This window comes from Pinus tabuliformis, chromosome 2_1, assembly GCF_031772625.1.
Source record: "Pinus tabuliformis cultivar Carrire ecotype Pingquan chromosome 2_1, CPIR1, whole genome shotgun sequence".
NCBI lineage: Eukaryota > Viridiplantae > Streptophyta > Pinopsida > Pinales > Pinaceae > Pinus > Pinus tabuliformis.
Genome location: NC_142299.1, coordinates 149620086 through 149640867, shown reverse-complemented (window position 1 = coordinate 149640867; position 20782 = coordinate 149620086). Strand labels below are relative to the sequence as shown.

Below are 20782 nucleotides of genomic sequence, written 5' to 3'. Positions count from 1 at the left end.
AAGATCCAGAAACTTGCTGCGGGCATCCGTGATGCTAAGGTAGAGGTGGCCAGTGTTTAGTTTGAACTAAACATGAAAATCACAGAACTGGAGCTTAATTCATAGCCTTCGACTCCGCCAAAATTCAGGGAACAATGCGAAGCTATCGTCAAGGAAGGAATCGCTACTGTGGATGCCGCAGTCATGGACTGTACAACGTTGTTTGAGCAGGCCATGGAAGTGGTGACGACCCTACAGGAAGATCCCACCCTGCAAATATTAAGTACAAATATCCACGAGCTGCAGCAGCAGTACGACGAAGTAAGGGCGATGATGCGCTCCATCTCTACAGCACACATGCCTCGCCAAGTTACAGGAGGCAAAAAATCTCCTTACACAAGTGGAGGCAACACAGAAAAAGGAAGCAGTCCTTAAGGCCAGGTTGAGGCCTTGGTTGGATGAAGCCTACTTAGTCTCAGCCAACATACAAGAAAAGTTGGCGAACTTGCAGCTTATGCAACAAAAGATCAAGCGAGTCGGCGAAGGACTAGCCACAGAGCAACTGGTGGAACAAGTGAAGTAGGCGTCCACGCAGAGCGCGGCTGAAGTAATAGTTGTACAGGTAGAGATGGGTGATATTTGCAGCAAGATCACTGCACTAGCCGAGTAACTCAAGGGCAAGTCGCTACCTTTGTGTTGGGGTCTGTGGGGATGGGTCCCCTTGGTTAGGTTTGGGGCAAAAGCCCAAGTTCTGATGTAAAAATATGTAAAGTCTCTGCAAATTGTGTTCGCAGAGTGCATAGCTAGTTAAGAGTCAAAAAGGATTTTACCCTCCTTTATGTAAGCTTAAGTCATCTTTTTTAAGATCTACCCATGGTCCAAGGACCATGGGATTGTATAAATAAGTGTGTCTTAGAGAGTCTAAGGGAATTAATATAAGTTTGTTTATGGGTACGAAGGAAGAATTCTAATGTAGAGAAGGAAGTCTTAGAGGAGGAAAAGGCTCTGCAGCTGAGTGCACAGAGGTTTGGAGTAGTGTCTGTAGTTGAGTGTGCGGACCCCTACAGCTGAGTGCACAGGGAAGTCTTGAGTCTGTAATCTTATACTGAATATCAATAAAGAAAATTGTTGCAAAAATTCCTGTGTTTTATCTCTTTACTTCTCTTATGTATGAATGTGATATATGTTGTGATGAATGATGGTTTTATAAAATAATGATGTATTGATGTGCGAATTTACTTGATTCATTTCATTATCTGAACGCAATTAATATTAAGTGATTACGCGAAGATCATAACAATTTCTGTTAAAGTTATCAAACACTTAGGCAGATCCGAGTAAATACTGATCTAAGGGTAATCTGAGGTGCGCCTAAGAAGCTAATTGGCTTGTTCAAGGTCCGAAAAAGCCAGTCGTAGACCTTTGCGGAGGTCTAAAGGCCGATTAAGGGAAGTTATAGCAATAGGCCATAAGGGCTTAGAGCTCTGCGCGAAGGCAGATCTAGGTCGCAAAGGGGCATCACACTGATCTCTGGGTGCATAAACTTGGTTCCAACATCCCCCCATACTGCTTTGGGTGAGACTTCAGTCAGCGCACCGCGAATTTATGCCGAAAGGGACAGTAGTGTAGGGATTGTTTTGGCGCAACTAATTCTAAACCTGGGTTAGGACCCCCTAATCCAACACTTTCACATAACCATCTGCAACCATATCAACCATGGAGGTCTACTACACTCTGCTACGAATTTGCTGCGAATCCGACTATTTTGGTCATTATTTTCAAAAGAGGTTTCAGACCAAATGGAAGATAATTTCGAAAAATTGAAAGAGATATTTCCAATAACAAGAAAAATAACAAAAACCTCCTTCATTTTATGCACAGCTATTATACTTTGGGAAATATGCAACGCTCTTGGAGGCCTGTGTTTCAAAAAATAAAATTATGTATTTTTCTTCCTGTTTCAGTAAATTTTTATTTTTTGTCACTTTTTTCTAACAGAATGAAGTGATGTTTTCAAAAATAAAAGAGGTTTTTGTCTCGCATGGGCCAAATAACAAAAAACTCTCTCTATCTGTGAAAACGTGTTATGGTTTGGGAATTACATGTGTCACTTGGAGACCCATTTTCCACAATTTCTTGCTGACATAATTACGAAATATTTTTGAAATTCGATTTGCAAATTTGAATTTTTGGAAGGTTTGAAGTATGTTGGGTAATGAAAGGTGAATGAGATGGTTGAATGGTAATTATAATCATTTTGGAGTGGGAGCTATCAATACAAGTTCATAATTCCATTTCTGCTGCGCAAGTGTTGCGCAAGTTGCGATCTGTCAGTTGGGAGGTCAGCAAAGACTGAAGAGGGTATCTCAGAGGTTATACACCAACATAACATCATCTCAAGCACACCCATTTTCTCAGTTGTATCCAGTACAGTCTGCAGCCATGCTAATTTGGAAAGCTATTTCACTTTGCTGCGTACGTATATCAGTCATGGCTATTTTTACAAATTTTTCTTTTGGGACCTTCTAGAAATGATTTTAGTGGTCAGATAAATGTGGATAAGTTAGTTTAGTTGATAAGTCCAAACATGATGTTTCTAAACTATTTTAAGTCTTAAATCAGTGATGTTTCTAAATTGTGATAACTTCTATATTGTAGTTCCTGTTTTTCTGCAAATGCATTGTATCTAGTGTATTAGACTTATGTGCAATGAATTCGACCACCTAGAGTGGTAATTTCAAATTACTTATTGTATTTAATGATGAAAGGATACATAAAAGGGTTCGGGTTGAGAGTGTTAAAGGCTAGATTACATTTGTGCTAGTTTTGTATTTTTGGTTGAATGAATTGAAGAAGGCAAGTGCATTTTCATATAGTGATACATGTGTTTGTCTTATTGGTATTATGTTTATCTTGTTGCATGATATGTATTATTTTTCCAATCTTCTTATAGTTTTTTTTTAAATATTCATATGCTAAATTTCTTTGTGTTCATGTTGTTAGATGATCCAAAAATAAAATATTATCATAGGTTATAAAGTTGGAATAAAATAATTATTAATTTAAGATATTAAATTAATAATTATCATTCTAGAATATTTAATTATTTAATGGAGACATTTAGAATTAGTATATTGTTGTAACAAGATATGACTCGACAAATGTGTTGTATCTTAGGCTCTATTTTAGGATATTTGTTAGCAAGTTGTTTGAATAACATTTATTGTAAGTGGACACTTGTTATTTAATAAGTGATCCATAATTAGAGGTAGTTAGGACATTTTAGCTTATAAATAGCTCATTGCAAGAGTGTTTTGTTGTTCGGGTGTAAACTCTTGCAAAATCAATATGTAATTTTTTTTTTTGATTAATAAAATTACGTGTCTGAGGACACTTCTGCCATTATTGTGGTATCAGAGCTCCAGTAATGCTGTAGTGGATGTGAGGAGGAGACTCCAGCTCAACAAAGTCTTGGAAAAATCTATTCAATTGACCAGTAAAAGATTGGTATGGAAATTGTCCAGTTTTTGTTTAAAAAAAGAAAATAAATTTTATCATTGATTTTATATTTTTAAAATCTGAAAATCATTTTTTAGTATTATCAAAAAATTTCCTCTATTTCTGGAACTTTTGTTCTCTGCTCCGCTTCAATATGATGTTAGACATGATTGCCTTGGTACAAAAGCGTTGGAGATCCCTCACGATTGTTGTACTCATTTTTGATGAATGCGTGCTGAGCAATAACCAATAAAAAATTCGAGCAAAGGCCACGAAATCGAGGAGGAAGGGTTCCTGTGAGGGTTTCTCCATATGAGTATTCGTTGAGATAGAGACCCAGAAGAAAAATCTTGTGAAATTCTCGCAGTCTTAATCTCTCGTGAGGCCCACTTAATGCTCCTGGAGAGTACTTGTCCTTGAGGAGGCAGGGCTCTTTGATTTCAGGTACCCCATCAATACGTGTCTGCTCATACCCCCATATTTCTCAGGAGATCTATGCAAAACCCATTACCTCATCTTGGATTTTTTTGTGATGGTATACTGTAATCCCATATTGAAACATTGTATTCCCAAAAGAGATCCAGTTATCCTACAACCATACACGAGTCACTCAAAAGAAGAGGGGTTGGGTTCTTCAAATTTAGGAGGAAGAGAAACGCTGAGCAAATTAAATGCCCAGGCGCATGGAATTTGGCAGCATTTTTTAATTTCTCTGTTGAAGTAGCCTAAGTCGAAGAGTACCAGTAGTAACAAGCTTGACACGCCCATGCAGAATTACTTTGACAAGGCAACCACGACCAGAGGAAAATTGAAGCAGAAGGCCAACAAATTTAATGTTAACAACACTGATTGGAAACAATCAGGTGATCGTGCGCAAATGGAAACGGGACAGAACCGCCAAGAGGGCAGATATTAGGAAGCTTCTTAGATAAAACAGATTTAGAGTCTTCTGCTGAAACTGGGAAAAACGTATGCTATCGGTGGAATTGCAAACACACTATATTGAGTGAAGGAAATATTGACTCTAAATTTGTATTAACCACTAGTTATTTGCCATATTTGATTTGTAATTTGGAAGGTATATATTTTTATGTAATGTTTTATTGGAGTAATAAGGATTTTGTAATATTTGTGGAGTAATAAGGTCATTTGTAATTTTTTACTCCTTTTTGGAGTAATAAGGAGATTTTATTTGCAATTTGTTTTTGGAGAGATAAGTGTGACATTGTAACTCAAAGCAATTTTACTTTGGGGGGGGGGGGGGGGGTAATTTTTTTTACTAGGTTTTGCAAGAGCATCATTGTAAAAGTCAAATTTTGAAAGTTACCTTGTAAATATTTGAGAAATTGACTAGAGCCAAGTGCAAAGCTCAGTCATTTTTCTCCTGTTTCAACGACTATACGAGGGTCAAGGCCAAGCCCTGATAGATTGTTTTTTGTGTAGTGTGTTGTGTGTTGTGTTGCCCATCTTGATATTTTTTTTTTGAGCCTGATTCTTGGTGTGAAGCTTCAACACTACAATGTCAAAGTTGATTAATTTGTTTTCTGATTCCGACAAACTTGAAGGTACAAAATCTTATAAAACATGGCAACGCCTCATCGAAAGCACTCTCATTTATAATGAATTGTGGCAGGGTATATGTGATGGTGATATTAAGCCAAATAAACCCATAGATGCAGTTGCACTAGCAAAATGGGAAGTTAAGAATGCCAAAGCATTAGCTCTCATTAAATCTTCTGTCAATGATGAAATGTATGTCCATATAGAAAATGCTACAGATGCATGGTCTGCTTTGAGAACTTTTAAAGAATTCTTCGATACTCAGCCTGAATCAAAGAAAGTTGATCTACAATTAAAATTATTGCAACAAAAATTGACTGAAGGAGGTGATGTTCTTGAATATATCTCAAGACTTAAGAATATTAGGCAGGAAATCATTAATGCTGGTTTTCCAGCAGTAGATGATAGTTTTATGGTCACAATTTTAATTGCTGGACTTCCTTCTTCCTACACACATTTTTTGGAGACTCCACAATTAACTGGAAAGTTAGAGAAGCTAAAGTTTGATGAGCTCTGCGAAATGTTGACCCAACATGATAAAAATTTGGGAAGAAAAAGAAAGTTGGTGAAGATGTCTTTTTCACAGAGGCCAGCACTAGTAAATCATCAACTGACAGTTCTCGAAGTAGAGGCAGAGGGAATTTCAATCAGAATCAAGCAACACATAATATACAAATTCGAGGTCGAAGCTAAAGCAGAGGAAACATCTTTAATAGAGGCAATAGTTTAGGTAGGAGTAATTTTCAAGGCAGAGGAAACAATCAAGGAAGAGGCTATTTTCAAGGACAAGGAAATAATAATCAAGCTATAGGACAACCTCAAAATAGAAGTCAAAGCAGAGGCAGAGGAAAATCTTCAGGAAGAGGAAGAGAATTAAGTCAAATTGTGTGTTGAAGATGTAACAAAGTTGGACATTATGCTGAAGATTGTCGAACTTCTCTTAATAAAATTCCCAAGTTTCATCAACACTCAACACAATTTGCAAATGATCCAGACAATGATAACTCAGAATATGTTTTTACTTCCTCACCGACATTACAACTTTCATCCCATCTTAGAAGTGATTATGAATATGCCTGGATCTTAGATTCAAGGGAACTCAGCACATGACTTGTCAACGTGATTTTTTTTGGAATTTTCAAGATTGACAACTTAATTCCATTTTTCTTGCAGATGATACAAAACATACTCCTTATGGAAAAGGAGCAGTTAAATTTTTTCTCCCTGGCATTGGAGAAAAAATGATTTCAAATGTATGGTATGTATGAACCTTTAAGAAAAATTTGTTGTCTTTAGTCAGGATTCGACAAGCAGAATATCAGGTAATTATGGAAGATGGCTTGGTTAAGATTAATTCAGTCAAACAGAGCTTGAAAACTGTGATGACAGGTTATGAAGATGGAAAACTGTTAAGGATGAAAGGGACAACTATTCCAAGGCATTTTGATTTTGCAGGGGCAGTGACTACATGAATTTCACCTATAAGATTATGGCATGTAAGATATGGACATTTAAATGTTGATAGTCTTTCTCAATTGCAGAAACAAGGGATGGTTAAAGGACTTACCACTTTCAAAAAGGAAAATGCAATTTGTGAAGCTTGCATTTATGGAAAACAAAGTCGAGAAAGTTTTCCAACCAGTTCATGGTGTGCAAACAGGTGGCTACAACTAGTTCACAGTGATATTTGTGGACCACTACAGACTTCATTTGGCAGTTGCAAATATTTCTTACTATTCATTGATGATTTCAGTAGAGTGACTTGGGTTTATTTCTTAAAGCAAAATTCAAAAGCATTTGAAAATTTTCAAATTTTTCGCCAACTTGTTGAAAATGAAGTCAAAGAAAAGATAGGTACTCTCAGGACAGATAATGGGGGAGAATTCACTTCAAATGAATTCAAAACTTATTGCAGTGATAATGGCATAAAACGACATCTTACCAATTTTTACACTCCACAGCAAAATGGAGTAGTAGAAAGAATGAATCGCACCTTGTTAGGAATGGTGAGATCTATGTTAACTTTCAAAAGGTTAAGTCCAACATATTGGGCAGAAGCAATTCATACAACTGTCTACTTAAGAAACAGGTCTCCAACTGCTTCTTTAGATGGAATCACACCTTATGAAGCTTGGTTTGGTTTCAAACCTCAAGTTAAACATCTTAGAGTTTTTGGATCAGTCTATTATGCTTTAGTTCCGAAAGAAAAACGAACTAAGCTTGACTCAAGAAGTTTGAAATGTACAATGATTGGCTTCTCAAACAGAGTTATTTATGAAATTTTTTTTGGGTCAAGCATTCGATAACGAATCCTATTCATCCTTTACAATTATCTTATAGATCATTCGATAGGGTTGGTAGCTCAGTGGATTAGAGCTCATGGTTCCGGACCGTGAAGTCAAGGGTTCAAATCCCTTCTAGCCCAAAAGATGTTGTATTTTAAATGAAAATTCCTTTCCATCGCGGTATAGGAGAGAATCTTTCTTTATAATAGAATAAAGTATTCTATCATAATCCCGGATCGATACTTCAGATTCCTAATCAATAATGAATGGAAATGATTTCTCAATGATTCATTCCATTATTGATTAATAATTTTCATCATTGTATTTATACTTATACGACTTCTCTTCATACAAAATAAGATAGGAAAAGTAACAATTTTCACCTTTATATGGAAGGAAAACTCTATGTATATAAAGGAGTGGTTCGAAGACAAGCGTAAAATAACTGCATTACTAAAAAATTCGGTCGAAAGGGATAGTAAGGATGCCAATGAGACGGATAAAAACAAGAATAAAAGTATTGATTACGCTAAAATTAAGAATTTATGGGCTCAATGCGATAATTGCGAGAACTTACTATATCTCAGATTCTTGAGAGAGAATCAAAGTGTTTGTAAAGAATGTGGATATTATCTGCAAATGAATAGTTCAGATAGAATAGAACTTCCAATTGATCGTGACACTTGGCGTCCTATGGATGAAGACATGTACACTCTAGATGTTCTTCAATTTTATTCTGAGAATGAACCTTCTCATTCTGATAATCTTAATTCTGAGGATGAATCTTATAAGGATCATATCACTTTCTATCAAATAGAGACAGGTTTAACTGATGCTATTCAAACAGGCATAGGTCAATTAAATGGTCTTACTATCGCACTCGGAGTTATGGATTTTCAGTTCATGGGAGGTAGTATGGGCTCTATAGTAGGTGAGAAAATAACCCGTCTGATCGAGCGCGCTACCGCGGAATCTCTTCCATTAATTATGGTGTGTGCTTCCGGAGGAGCACGTATGCAAGAAGGAAGTTTTAGTTTAATGCAAATGGCTAAAATAGCTTCTGCATTATATATTCATCAGAAGGAGAAAAAGTTGTTATATATATCGATTCTGACGTCACCGACAACTGGTGGAGTGACTGCTAGTTTTGGCATGTTGGGAGATATTATTATTGCTGAACCTAAAGCGTACATTGCATTTGCAGGTAAAAGAGTAATCGAACAGACATTAGGTTAGAAAGTGATTGAAGATTTTCAGGTGACTGAGCATTTATTTGGTCATGGTTTATTTGATCTGATCGTTCCACGTAATCTCTTAAAAGGTGTTCCGAGTGAACTATTTTGGTTTTACGTTTTACGGTCTTCCTTGTAAATAAATAAAAAGAAAAAAATGAACGTTGAGTTTCCTTATCAGGAAAAAGGATCAAATCGAGTTCCTTGTAACGGAAGTGACAGTGATACAGTTTCTTATCGCGGCGAAGGAGAGAATTGCTTTTCACCCCCTTCTTATTAACAATTTATGATCCTCGAGCCTATACTAACAATCCATATAGCCAATTCTCCGCTTTCAGAAATCAGAGAAATTTTGGTCAGGATTCATGTTCTTCCACTATTTTACTTATATAGTAAGTGTTCTAATGGATCTCTATGTTGTAATATAGAACTCATTGTTGAACTCATCGAGATCTTATTAAAAAAAAAAATTGCCCCAACTGGAAATGCTTTTTTAGTATTTTCGGGAGAGACGGGGAAAGGAACAACGAACACTTGCATACATGTATTCTATGAAGAAGGACGAATGGGACCGCTTATTTGGTCCCATCACTTATTTGACCTTATAATTATTCTTTGTAATATGGATAAACATTTCATTGATTAAGTAAGGTACTCGTTCTATGATAATTCCTAACCTACTCCCTAACCTACTCTCTAACCTACTCTCTAACCTACTCCCTATCCTACCCTCTATTTTGGTGCCTTTAGTCGGCTTATTACTTCCGGCAATTACAATGGTTCTTTCTCATCTGTATATTCAGAAGGACGAGATTTTATGAATCTGATCAAATCAGATTTAATAAATGGGTTTAGATCTTTCAATTGCAGAACAGATAGGATATATATTCATATTCATATTCATATACAGATAGATAGAGTGGTCCGGTTTCCCTAAAACTAAAACGCTTTTTTCCTCTCATCACGATCCAATTATGACTTTTTGTCGTTCTCTCATTTTTCAAGAGCGTTTGTCATCTTTGGAGATAACTGGGGAAATATTCGTAAAGGATCTAGTGATCAGGATTCAAAAGATCTTGGCAATGAATAAGACTTATGTTACTTCAAGTTATTCTTCTAAAAAAGAAGAAGATGAAAAAAATGAATAGATAATTGGTCCATATATAAATGATTTGGAATGATCTCCTTATGCTCCGTCTCACCCATTTTGAACAAACCTTTTACTTTTTTCCCGAGTATATTTTTTTGATCGGGATCAAACAATTACGCAATAGATCAATCTATGGATCCCATACCTCATTCTATCACTCGTACTTTGTCTAGATTTCGGACAGAATTGACAAGTGAATCAGGTTCGTTAGCGATTCACGAATTGGAAGTGTCCGAATATAAAGCATCAGCTTCCCTACGATATCTCGCATGTTTAGTAGTACTGCCTTGGGTAATTCCTATTTCATTACGGAAAGGTTTGGAGCCTTGGGTTACAAATTGGTGGAATACGGTTAAATCTCAGAATTTTTTTGATTATCTCCAGGAACAAAATGCTCTGGGAAGATTTGAGAAAATAGAAGAACTATTCTTGTTAGAAAGAATGGTGGAAGATTCTTTGGGAACACATTCACAATCTATTCGTATAGAGATTCACAAAGAAACGATCCAATTGGTCGAAATGTACAATGAAGATTGTATCCAGATAATATCACATTTATTAACAAATCTAATAGGTTTTGCTTTTATAAGTGCTTATATCATTCTGGGTAAGAATAAACTCGCTATTATCAATTCTTGGATCCAAGAATTCTTCTATAGTCTGAGCAATACAATGAAAGCTTTTCTAATTCTTTTAGCAACCGATCTATGTATTGGGTTTCATTCACCCCATGGTTGGGAACTGATGATCGATTCGATCTCCGAAAGTTATGGATTTTCCCATAATGAACGAATCATATCTGGTCTTGTTTCAACTTTTCCAGTCATCTTAGATACGATTCTTAAATATTGGATCTTCCGTCGTTTCAATCGTATATCTCCTTCACTTGTAGTAATTTATCATTCGATGAATGAATAAAGAATAGGTAGGTTGTTTTCTCCGACCGAAACAATTGAAACGGAATAATAAAGTGTTTTCCGTGTTCAGGAATTAGCTATTCCTCCCCTTCATTCTTCTCCTGGTGCGAGACTTCCGATTTCTTATTTTTAGGTTTGGTTGAATCAATATAGTAGCAGAATTTTTGACAGGTAACTATGATAGCTACCTACTCTCACCCCAAAAATGATTTGGAACCAATAATTGAACCATGCAAAATAGAAATAATTATGAATGGGCGAAAAAGATGACTCGGTTAATTTCCGTCCTGGTCATGATACATATCATAACTCGGACATCCATTTCGAATGCATATCCCATTTTTGCACAGCAGGGTTATGAAAATCCCGAGAAGCCACTGGACGTATTGTATGTGCCAATTGTCACTTGGCAAAAAAACCTGTGGATATTGAGGTTCCACAATCCGTGCTTCCCAATACCGTATTTGAAGCAGTTGTTAAGATCCCCTATGATATGCAGATGAAACAAGTTCTTGCTAATGGCAAGAAAGGGGCTTTAAATGTAGGAGCTATTCTAATTTTACCCGAGGGCTTTGAATTAGCCCCTCCGGATCGTATTTCCCCTGAGATTAGACAAAAGACGGGTAATCTTTATTTTCAGAACTATCGTCCCAATAAAAAAAACATTATTGTAATAGGTCCTGTTCCCGGTCAAAAATATAGTGAACTTGTGTTCCCCATCCTTTCACCAGATCCTTCTACTGATAAAGAAGCTCACTTCCTGAAATATCCCATATATGTGGGTGGTAATAGAGGAAGAGGACAAATTTATCCCGACGGGAGTAAGAGCAACAATACGGTCTATAGTGCTTCAGCAACAGGAAGAGTGAGCAAAATTTTACGTAAAGAAAAGGGTGGATATGAGATAACTATCGATAATACATCAGATGGTGGGCAAGTGGTTGACATTGTACCTCCAAGACTGGAGCTTCTTATTTCAGAAGGCGAATTGATCAAGGTCGATCAGCCATTAACGAATAACCCTAATTTGGGTGGATTTGGTCAAGGAGATGCAGAGATAGTACTTCAAGATCCATTACGTGTTAAAGGTCTTTTATTATTCTTAGCATCTGTCATTCTGGCACAGATATTTTTGGTCCTTAAGAAGAAACAATTTGAGAAAGTTCAATTGGCCGAGATGAATCTTTAGGTCCATAGATTTTTGAACATGAAGTTTACTTATTGATTCAAAAATTAATACCCCTTCGGAGCCTTTTATCCTTCTTCTCCCTTATATATTCTTGATAAAATGTTCATTTAGATCTAAATTGGAATAAAATTGAAATAGGGAGTGACTCCATAAGCACTGGAACAGATCAACTTGTTGAACGATCCCCGATATGCTATATCGTGTACTATATACATGCCATTCCCTCCTTTCCTTGTCCAAACGATCCGGCCGGAAAATAGAGATAGATCGTAGGGAGGAGAGATGAGGAGAATAACTAAGCAATCTTGGAGAAGATTCCTATTTTCTCTGATCCCATTCTCCTATTTCATTATTCGAAGAACTAATTGGGTTTCCGATCTTGTCCTATTCGTCAATTCCTTCGTAATTTGAAGATTATTTTGTACGTTATACTGAAAATTCCTAAAGAAGGAAGAGCAGACAAGTAAGGGGCAATATCACTCATAAAAAAAAAAACCTATAAAACTTTTGATAGGGTTTGTTCCTAATGAGAGAAAATGAATAAAAGGTGTTTTTCCTCCTCTTTTATTTTGTAAGCCAAAAAAATAGAAGAAAATATTCTATATGCACATTTAGATTCTCATAGTTCGGGTTTTTACAAAAACTTCGCATAATCTTCCATCAGATAAATGAGCAAATATTTAGTACTTAATATTATCCGTTTTTCTGTTGTTCCTTCGACAGATATTTAAATTTGATCGATCCAAATTTTTTCCGATCATATAGCGGAAGAATAGATTGGCTCATCACTTGACTGAAAGGCATTGAATGAAGTAAATGACAGAGTCATTTTATTTGTACGAATCTTCTCTTCTAATTCAGATTAATATAGAAAGAATCTCAAAAAGAGATTTCGATAAGCTTATCGATTTTTCACTTTCGCATGTATACTATTTCCCACAGACAGTAAGTGCATTTCCCCTACTATAGGGATGACCCTAATCCGGAATATGAACCATAGAAAAAGACACCCAGTAGACCAATCACGATAATACCAGTTACAGTACCTATCAACCAAAGAGGGATCCTTCCAGTGGTATCGGCCATTTCTCTTACTCCCTTTCAAATTTTCTTAAGTGGTCATACTCGAGACATAAACAGTCATAGCATTGATAATTATGCGTATTGGATCTCTTCGAATGGAGTGAGAATATTATCATTGTTCCTAATTGAAAAAATAATTGGAGAATGGAACATCAAGTACAAAAATTAGTAGCAACCCCCAGTAGAGACTGGTGTGATTCAATTCAACATTTTGGTTGTTCGGGTTCGGTCGTGTCATATCTACATACTTCCTCTTCCTTTAGTATAGAGTTTATCGTTGGATGAACTGCATTGCCGATATTGATCCCAAGAAAAAAACTGTAGGGATAGCTAGCCCGTGAACGACCAACCATCTAACTGTAAAAATTGGATAAGTTCTATCTATAGTCATTAGTGCCTCCTAAAAAGATCTAGTAAATTCATCGAGTTGCTCTAACAGATCGAAACGGCCAGTTACTAATGGAACCTCTTGTCGACTTTCTGTGAAATACTCATTTGGCCGGGGGCTCCCGAACACATCATAAGCCAAACCCGTGCTTACAAATAACCAACCTGCAATGAATAGAGAAGGTATGGTAATGCTATGGATAACCCAGTATCTAATACTAGTAATAATGTCAGCAAAGGAGCGTTCTCCGTATTCCCAGACATGCTCAGCTCCATATATTATTGTAAAGTCAGTCAAGGGGGAATTGATCCCATGAAAGATAGAGATCAGGAAATGGAAGACTACTGATATCTTCTCCAATCCTTGTTCGATTGTCAATGTTATACCAAGGGTATCCTTAAAGTCTACTAGACCAGTATAGCTAGCTTTCTTCTGACACAACAATACAATTTTGATGAGTATCGAGAAGGAACGGGATAGAATGATTCTGTTCTTGGCAGCAGTTATTCTATCTCTGTTTGGTCGACTAAATCCCAATAGAAAGAAGAGAATATTGCATGTTCCGAGGTCCGTCCGGGCGTAAGGAACCCCAACTCCCTCAATCGATGTTGTAACAATAGCATAGTGGAAATTTTCGATTGGAATTAGCTTCTGCATTCGGTGACTTTAGAACCGAAAAAGAGGATGAGTGCCGCTTGCAAAGGATATCAATCACTATCAATAAAACTCATCCAGAATATTATTCTTTTATATTCTTCCTTTTTCATTCCGACATGACATTATGCCCGTGTAGATGAACCCAGTAATTCAAATTGCACGGGGATCATTGGTGCTACGCAGATGTATGTTGCTTTTCCAATAGTATCCGACACAGATGGAGTTATGCCACAGACTTATTATATAGTACCTTGTATTAGCGAGTAGGTGTTACTTATTAGATAAAACCAAGTGGATAGTGCAATAGAACCTAGTCAATTTTAGGTATGTGAAATTACAAGTTACTCTTTTCAATAGGTGGAATTTCTGTAATATCGGGCTCTACTCGCTATAATAATTAATATTTAAAAAACCTAATCCGTCTAGAGGGTCGAATGATTGGATCAATAAGATCGAGAAATGAAAGGACAAAATGGATATTCATATTCTTTCTTACACCTAAACGTGAAATTCACAAAACTTTGGCTATGTCTGTGGAGAGTTTTCTTCCGGTCCAGTCTCTGGACCGATAGCTGCTGGTAAAAAGATAATGCCAGGTGATCCAATCATACTGATTGAGAATTCATTTACCCTGTAAGAAGATTACATTCGACAATTTGTGAAGGGGTTTGCCGGTGCTATTCATTAGTTGCTCGATGAATGATTTCTAGGATAATGAAGATATTTCTACTATAGATCTCCTCTCATCCATGTTCATTCATACATATCCTATAGTAGATATAGGAGAATTGGTACGAATTGGGACAATTGATCTTTTGTATTCTGATCTCAAGGTTACGAAAAGAAAAATTTAGGTAATTGTCTCATGAAGATATGTATAAACCATATTTCATTCAGTCCTTCCATGCCTACTATAACTATAATTAGTTATTTCGGTTTCTTATTGGCTTCTATCATTTTCACCCTAGTCCTATTCATTAGTTCGAGCAAGATACCACTTATTCAAAATGAAGGTAGGGGAAACCCTCTCAGTTCACTATTTCAATTTCAATAATTTTGTTTATTCCCTCTATATAAATTTCTGATCATTGAGATTCATAGCAAACTAAGGGTACTATCCAGTATAGCTATTATCCCTACTTATTCCGTTGAATAGAAATGATTGAGGCTTTGCCATCCGGAATTGTGTTAGGTCTAATTCCTATAACTTTGGCCGGATTATTCGTAACTGCATATTCACAATACCGACGTGGTGATCAATTGGATATTTGATCCTGGAATATCCTCCAATTTCATTGGCATCCTACTTTTCCTAGGAGGTCAGATTCCATTGCTCGTTCCAGTTGGAATGAATTATCGATAATTTTGAGGGTTGGATTTGATAGGAACAGAATCACGCTTTGTAGGATTTGAACCTACGGCATCAGGTTTTGGAGACCTACGTTCTACCGAACTGGACTAAGAGCGCTTTCTTTAATATTCAGAGATGAAGGAAAAATACCTTTTGTTGATACTCTTAGAGCAAAACACTTTCGCATCTGATACGATTCAATTATTTGATGTTCCCGTCGAATCGATATCAAATGATCTTTCATTCCTTTCTTTCCATAGAAAAGTATTTCCATAGAAAAGTCTTTCCATACAAAAGAAGGGAAAGGTAGGGATGACAGGATTTGAACCTGCGACATTTTGTACCCAAAACAAACACGCTACCAAGTTGCGCTACATCCCTTCTAATCATTAGACAATGTTATTTTAATTTTATTTTATAGAATTTGAAATATGTTTCCCACATTTTTCCACCTTCATTTCTCTTCGGTCTCGTGAGTGAAAAGACTTTATACATGTAAGGTCTATTATCTAGAATATCACTATTAATTATGGCGATGAAACATCTTTTTCCTTTTCTATAAATAGGACCACAGCCCGGATCACATTATATATATATTCATCAGTTCCGAGTTTTCTCTAGGATTCATAACTATTGATACGGTTGAATCACTTACACATTATGATCAATAAGGAGAATTTACAATGCAAGATCTAGAGACCTATCTTTCCACAGCGCCTGTGTTAGCTATTTTATGCGTCAGTTTTTTAGCCGCCCTATTGATAGAAATCAATTGTTTTTTTCCAGATGCTCTTTTTCTTTCTCTTTCCTTTTTTTAATTTTTTTCTTAAAGCCAAGGGAAAAAAGATTGTGCTAGATTGACTTCTCCTACCTCTTGGAGAAATTAGTGCATTCAACCCCAAAAAGGATCTAAGTTTAGGACTGGAAGGGGGTAGAATTCAAGTAGAAATATCGATCTAAAGATTCTTTCCACATTCAATTTTCTAAGTAAAACTGAAAACTCACTCCTGATCAATCATTTTTTTACTTTCAAATGTTTCACCGTAGGATCTCCGGCTATCAACTTCTATCCCTTTTTCCCTTTTTATTTTTGAGGTCGAAAAGCAAAACCAATATTCAGAGTAAGTTTATGGCCAAGAGCGGAGATATAAGAGTAACAATTACTTTGGAGTGCACTAGTTGTACCCAAGATAGTGTTTATAAAAGATTCCCGGGGATTTCTAGATATACGACTCGGAAAAATCGACGCAATACACCTATTCGATTGGAATCAAATAAATTTTGTCCCTATTGTTACAAGCATACCATTCATGGAGAGATAAAAAAAAGAGATTAAACGTACTACCCATGGATAGGAATAAATCACAGATATAAAAAGAAATGGTATTTCAACAAGATCTTTAATGGAACAATATTTTAAAAAGATTTGGAATAAATAGTATTCAAAAGGTTCATGAAACAAACTATGGATAAACCCAAGCAATCTTTTCGTATACATTTGAAACCAATTCGCAGACGTTTGAAACCAATTCGTAGATATTTGAAACCAATTCGTAGACATTTGTCACCTATTAGGTCGGGAGATCGGATCGATTATAAAAATATGAGCCTAATTAGTCGATTTATTAGTGAGCAAGGAAAAATATTAGCCGGCCGAGTGAATAGATTAACTTCAAAACAACAACTTCTAATGACTAACGCTATTAAACGAGCTCGTATTCTATCTTTGTTACCTTTTCTTTATAATGAAAACTAATTTGATCCATGGGAAATAAGCCTACTCCTTAATCAAATCGGAGTAGGAATATATGTTCGATAAAGATGCAGATCTTGAGTCTATTGTTGAAAGTCAACAAGATTTCATTTTTGGAAAAGAATTGGATTGAATTCTTTTCGTTCATTTCCAATCCAATATGAAAAAACTTTTCAATATTTCGACCTTCCCGGAGGGAATTCTCTGGGAGAATCTGTTCTATCCATTCCATCTTTACCTATTTATTTCATCTATACCTAACCTATTTCATCATACGATAAGTTGTTAAAGATGGTGGAAAATCAATTACTATCTAATACAGCTATTTGTGCAAGTGTTTTACGATTTGGAAGCAACTGCCTCTTGTACAAATATTGGATGAATCTATTATAAGAAACCCCATTGGCACGAGCTGCTGCATTGATCCGAGTAATACACAAACGACGAAGATCTCTCTTGCGTTTACCTCTATCTCGGTGGGCGGAAACTAAGGCTCTAGCTTTCCGTTGGTTAGCAGTTTGAAAAAGTTTCGAATGGGCCCCTCGAGAGCCTGATACAAATGCAAGAATTTTTTTCCGATGTTTTCGAGCTATATATCCATGTTTCACTCTGGTCATTGAAGTTTACTCTCATGAATCGCTAATATTTTTCTCGGTTAGTCATTTGTTTTGTTTGGTCCATTGAGAATAACACTGATTCTTCTTATTTAGAAAATAAAAGTTCCAATGGCTTTTGCTACTGCAACCTTCCCAACCATAATTCCTTTGGATAGGCATCTTCCTAGTAGGCAAGGACTGGGACCTTGTACTGAGAATGAGAAAAAATCATGGGTTTCATCGTTTCTATGGTTCTTTCTCCAACGGTAAGGTCCTCTCTATACGCCGGAGCCTTTTATTAATTTCCGAAATATGAGATGAGTATGCTATCGGTAACTTGTACGGTTTACCATCTCCAGCTCTACTCTTGAATCATTAAGTAATAAATACTCTCATTACAAGATCTATTAATACAGTAACAACATGTAATTCTAGGGTTGGCCAGGTAGCTGACCCTGTTGTTCCGTTCTCGCGGCAATATGAGCATAAACTTTATGCTTCTTCAATTTGCATGATTTCCCTGCTCAATGGATTGATGACCATTCACTACCAATGAGGAATTGATTTTCATCCCACATCAAGGTGATTGGATTTGCACCAATGGAAACCATAAATTTCATCCCCGGTAAGGTTAGATGATGGATCTTTACTTGATTACAGCGGGAAAATTCTTCTGTTATTCCGTAACTTGTAAGAATTTCCCAGTCTGTTTAAGTTTCTGATCCAAATGAGTCGCACATACACCCTAGCACATACTCCTCTACGCTGAGGACATCTTCGAAGAGCAGGAGATTTTTTTCTATTCTCTATTGGCTATCTTGCATTTCTAATAAGTTGTTGAATAGTGGGCATTCTAGCTGTATTGTATGCGGAATCAACTGGTTCGGATTGATCCTAACCATACGATATCAGGTGATTATGAAATGAATCACTTCCCCCCCCCCCCCCCCCCCTTTTTTTTTGAAAAGGAACAAAGAGATCACAGTTTACAGTTCATTATAAAAATAAATTAAAAAGAAGATCTTCCGCTATGAGATCAACCTTCCGCTACGACATCAACAATGCCATAAGCTTGGGCTTCTGTCGCTGACATAAAAACATCTCTGTTCAGGTCCCGTTGAATTACCTCTCCGGGTTGGTCCGTTCTTTCTATATAACATCTGGTTATGTAATCGCGAAGCATCGTTATGTGTTTCGATTCGTTATGAAAATCTGCAGCTGATCCGTCATAATAGGAACTAGCAGGTTGGTGGATCATAACCCTAGCGTGAGGTAATGCTATACGTTTAGGCATTTCTCCTCCGATTAGGATGAAAGATCCCATTGAAGCAGCTACCCCCATGCATATTGTATGTACATCTGGTACTATTGCTTGCATCATATAGAAAAGACCTACCCCTAGTATTACTGATCCACCGGGACAGTTGATAAATGAGAAAATATCTTTATTTGAATCTTCTGCACTCAAATATACCATGAGACCCACGAGTTGATTTGCAATCTCGTGATTGATATCCTGAGCCAAAAAAAGTAATCTCTCTCGATAAAGTTGGTTGTATAAGTCGACCCAAGTTGCATCTTCATCTCCAGGGGCTCGGAAAGGCACTTTTGGAACACCAACGGGCATTTGTTTTAATGGAAATAAGTGAAGCACTATACTCTAATATGGGAACGTAAAGTATATGAAGTTGTGTAACATATGAACTCTGGATGGATGGTATAGGGGAGGTTTTGAACCTATCTGGAAATAGAGCTTTAGATGGATCGAAGATCCATGTAAAAGATCCTTCCATTATTCGAGTTGATAATGTAACGAATCACACTTTTACCGCTAAACTATACCCGCCACGATCCGATTGTAACATACGGATCGATCTTTTGTCCAACCAACCCATTTATATTTTTTTGAGTCTTTTCCGGATAACTTCGATCAGAGAACGATAAGCCCCATTCACTATTTAAATAATTTAAATAATTTAAATTATCAAAATTATTAAAATTATTAAAATTATCAAAATTATAAAAATTATAAAAATTATAAAAATTATTAAAATTATCAAAATAATTTAAATAATTTAAATTATTTAAACTATAAAAATTATTAAAATTATCAAAATTATCAAGTATGAAACATTTTGTATAATTTGAGTCCATAAAGTCTTTTTTATCGGAACTGGGCCGATGGATCACAAATATAGATTTCGTAAATTGCTTTAGAGTTGTTTTAGTTGCAATATTTAATTTCTGAAGGGACTCCATTTTATCGATTGGCAAGTTTATTGAAAAAAAACTTGAGGAAACCAAGAATTCTTGTAATATTATTGACAACTTCCCGATCAATTTCATATTATAAAGAATAGATTGGTGGCCCCTATCGTCTAGTGGATCAGGACATCTCTCTTTCAAGGAGGCAACGGGGATTCAACTTCCCCTGGGGGTACCATGATCCATTCGTTAGGTATCCTAAATAATTTTCAATTACTGTCTTGTTCCTGGGTCGATGCCCGAGTGGTTAATGAGGACGGACTGTAAATCCGTTGGCCATATGCCTACGCTGGTTCAAATCCAGCTCGACCCAACCAATATCATCAATACCAATCTATCGGTATGGTTATATTCATGCTAATCATGAATGAAAAGATAATTGGTTATTGAACCCCGACATCGATATCTATTCATATCGTAGATGCCCAATTCCGTATGAATCGATACATTTCAAAAATGAAAGAGAAGGATAAGATATTTAATCGACGTAGCACTCGCATAATATATATGACCTATCTAGCACCTATCATGAAATAAATATTATCTAATAGTAGGTGAACTGTACTGTATTGGGATTGTAGCTCAATTGGTTAGAGTACCGCCCTGTCAAGACGGAAGTTGCGGGTTCGAGTCCCGTCAGTCCCGATCCAATAGTAAGTGAACTATGAATGATCATGTCAGGATCTGGACGGACTAGTCCTTATCATTCCAGGGTCATGGGTGGGCCTCTGGATAAATTCGATATTGGATACTTCTTTCTATATCATCACCGAAGCGGGATAGATTCACAATTCCATCTAAATCGTGGAGATCCAAGCAAAATATCTCTCATGTCTAACGAATGTCTTCTGGAGGAGCATAAGGTTCTTATTCGTACGA

At 36.4% G+C, this 20782-nt stretch overlaps 2 non-coding genes across 2 annotated transcripts; both read left to right on the top strand.

The window, feature by feature from the left end:
* The first annotated feature begins 7388 nt into the window (after positions 1–7388).
* TRNAR-CCG (transfer RNA arginine (anticodon CCG)) lies at positions 7389–7462 on the top strand. The gene has a single exon. It is a non-coding gene; the product is annotated as a tRNA-Arg (tRNA).
* A 12670-nt stretch (positions 7463–20132) lies between these two features.
* On the top strand, positions 20133–20216 carry TRNAY-GUA (transfer RNA tyrosine (anticodon GUA)). The gene has a single exon. It is a non-coding gene; the product is annotated as a tRNA-Tyr (tRNA).
* The last annotated feature ends 566 nt before the right edge of the window (positions 20217–20782 follow it).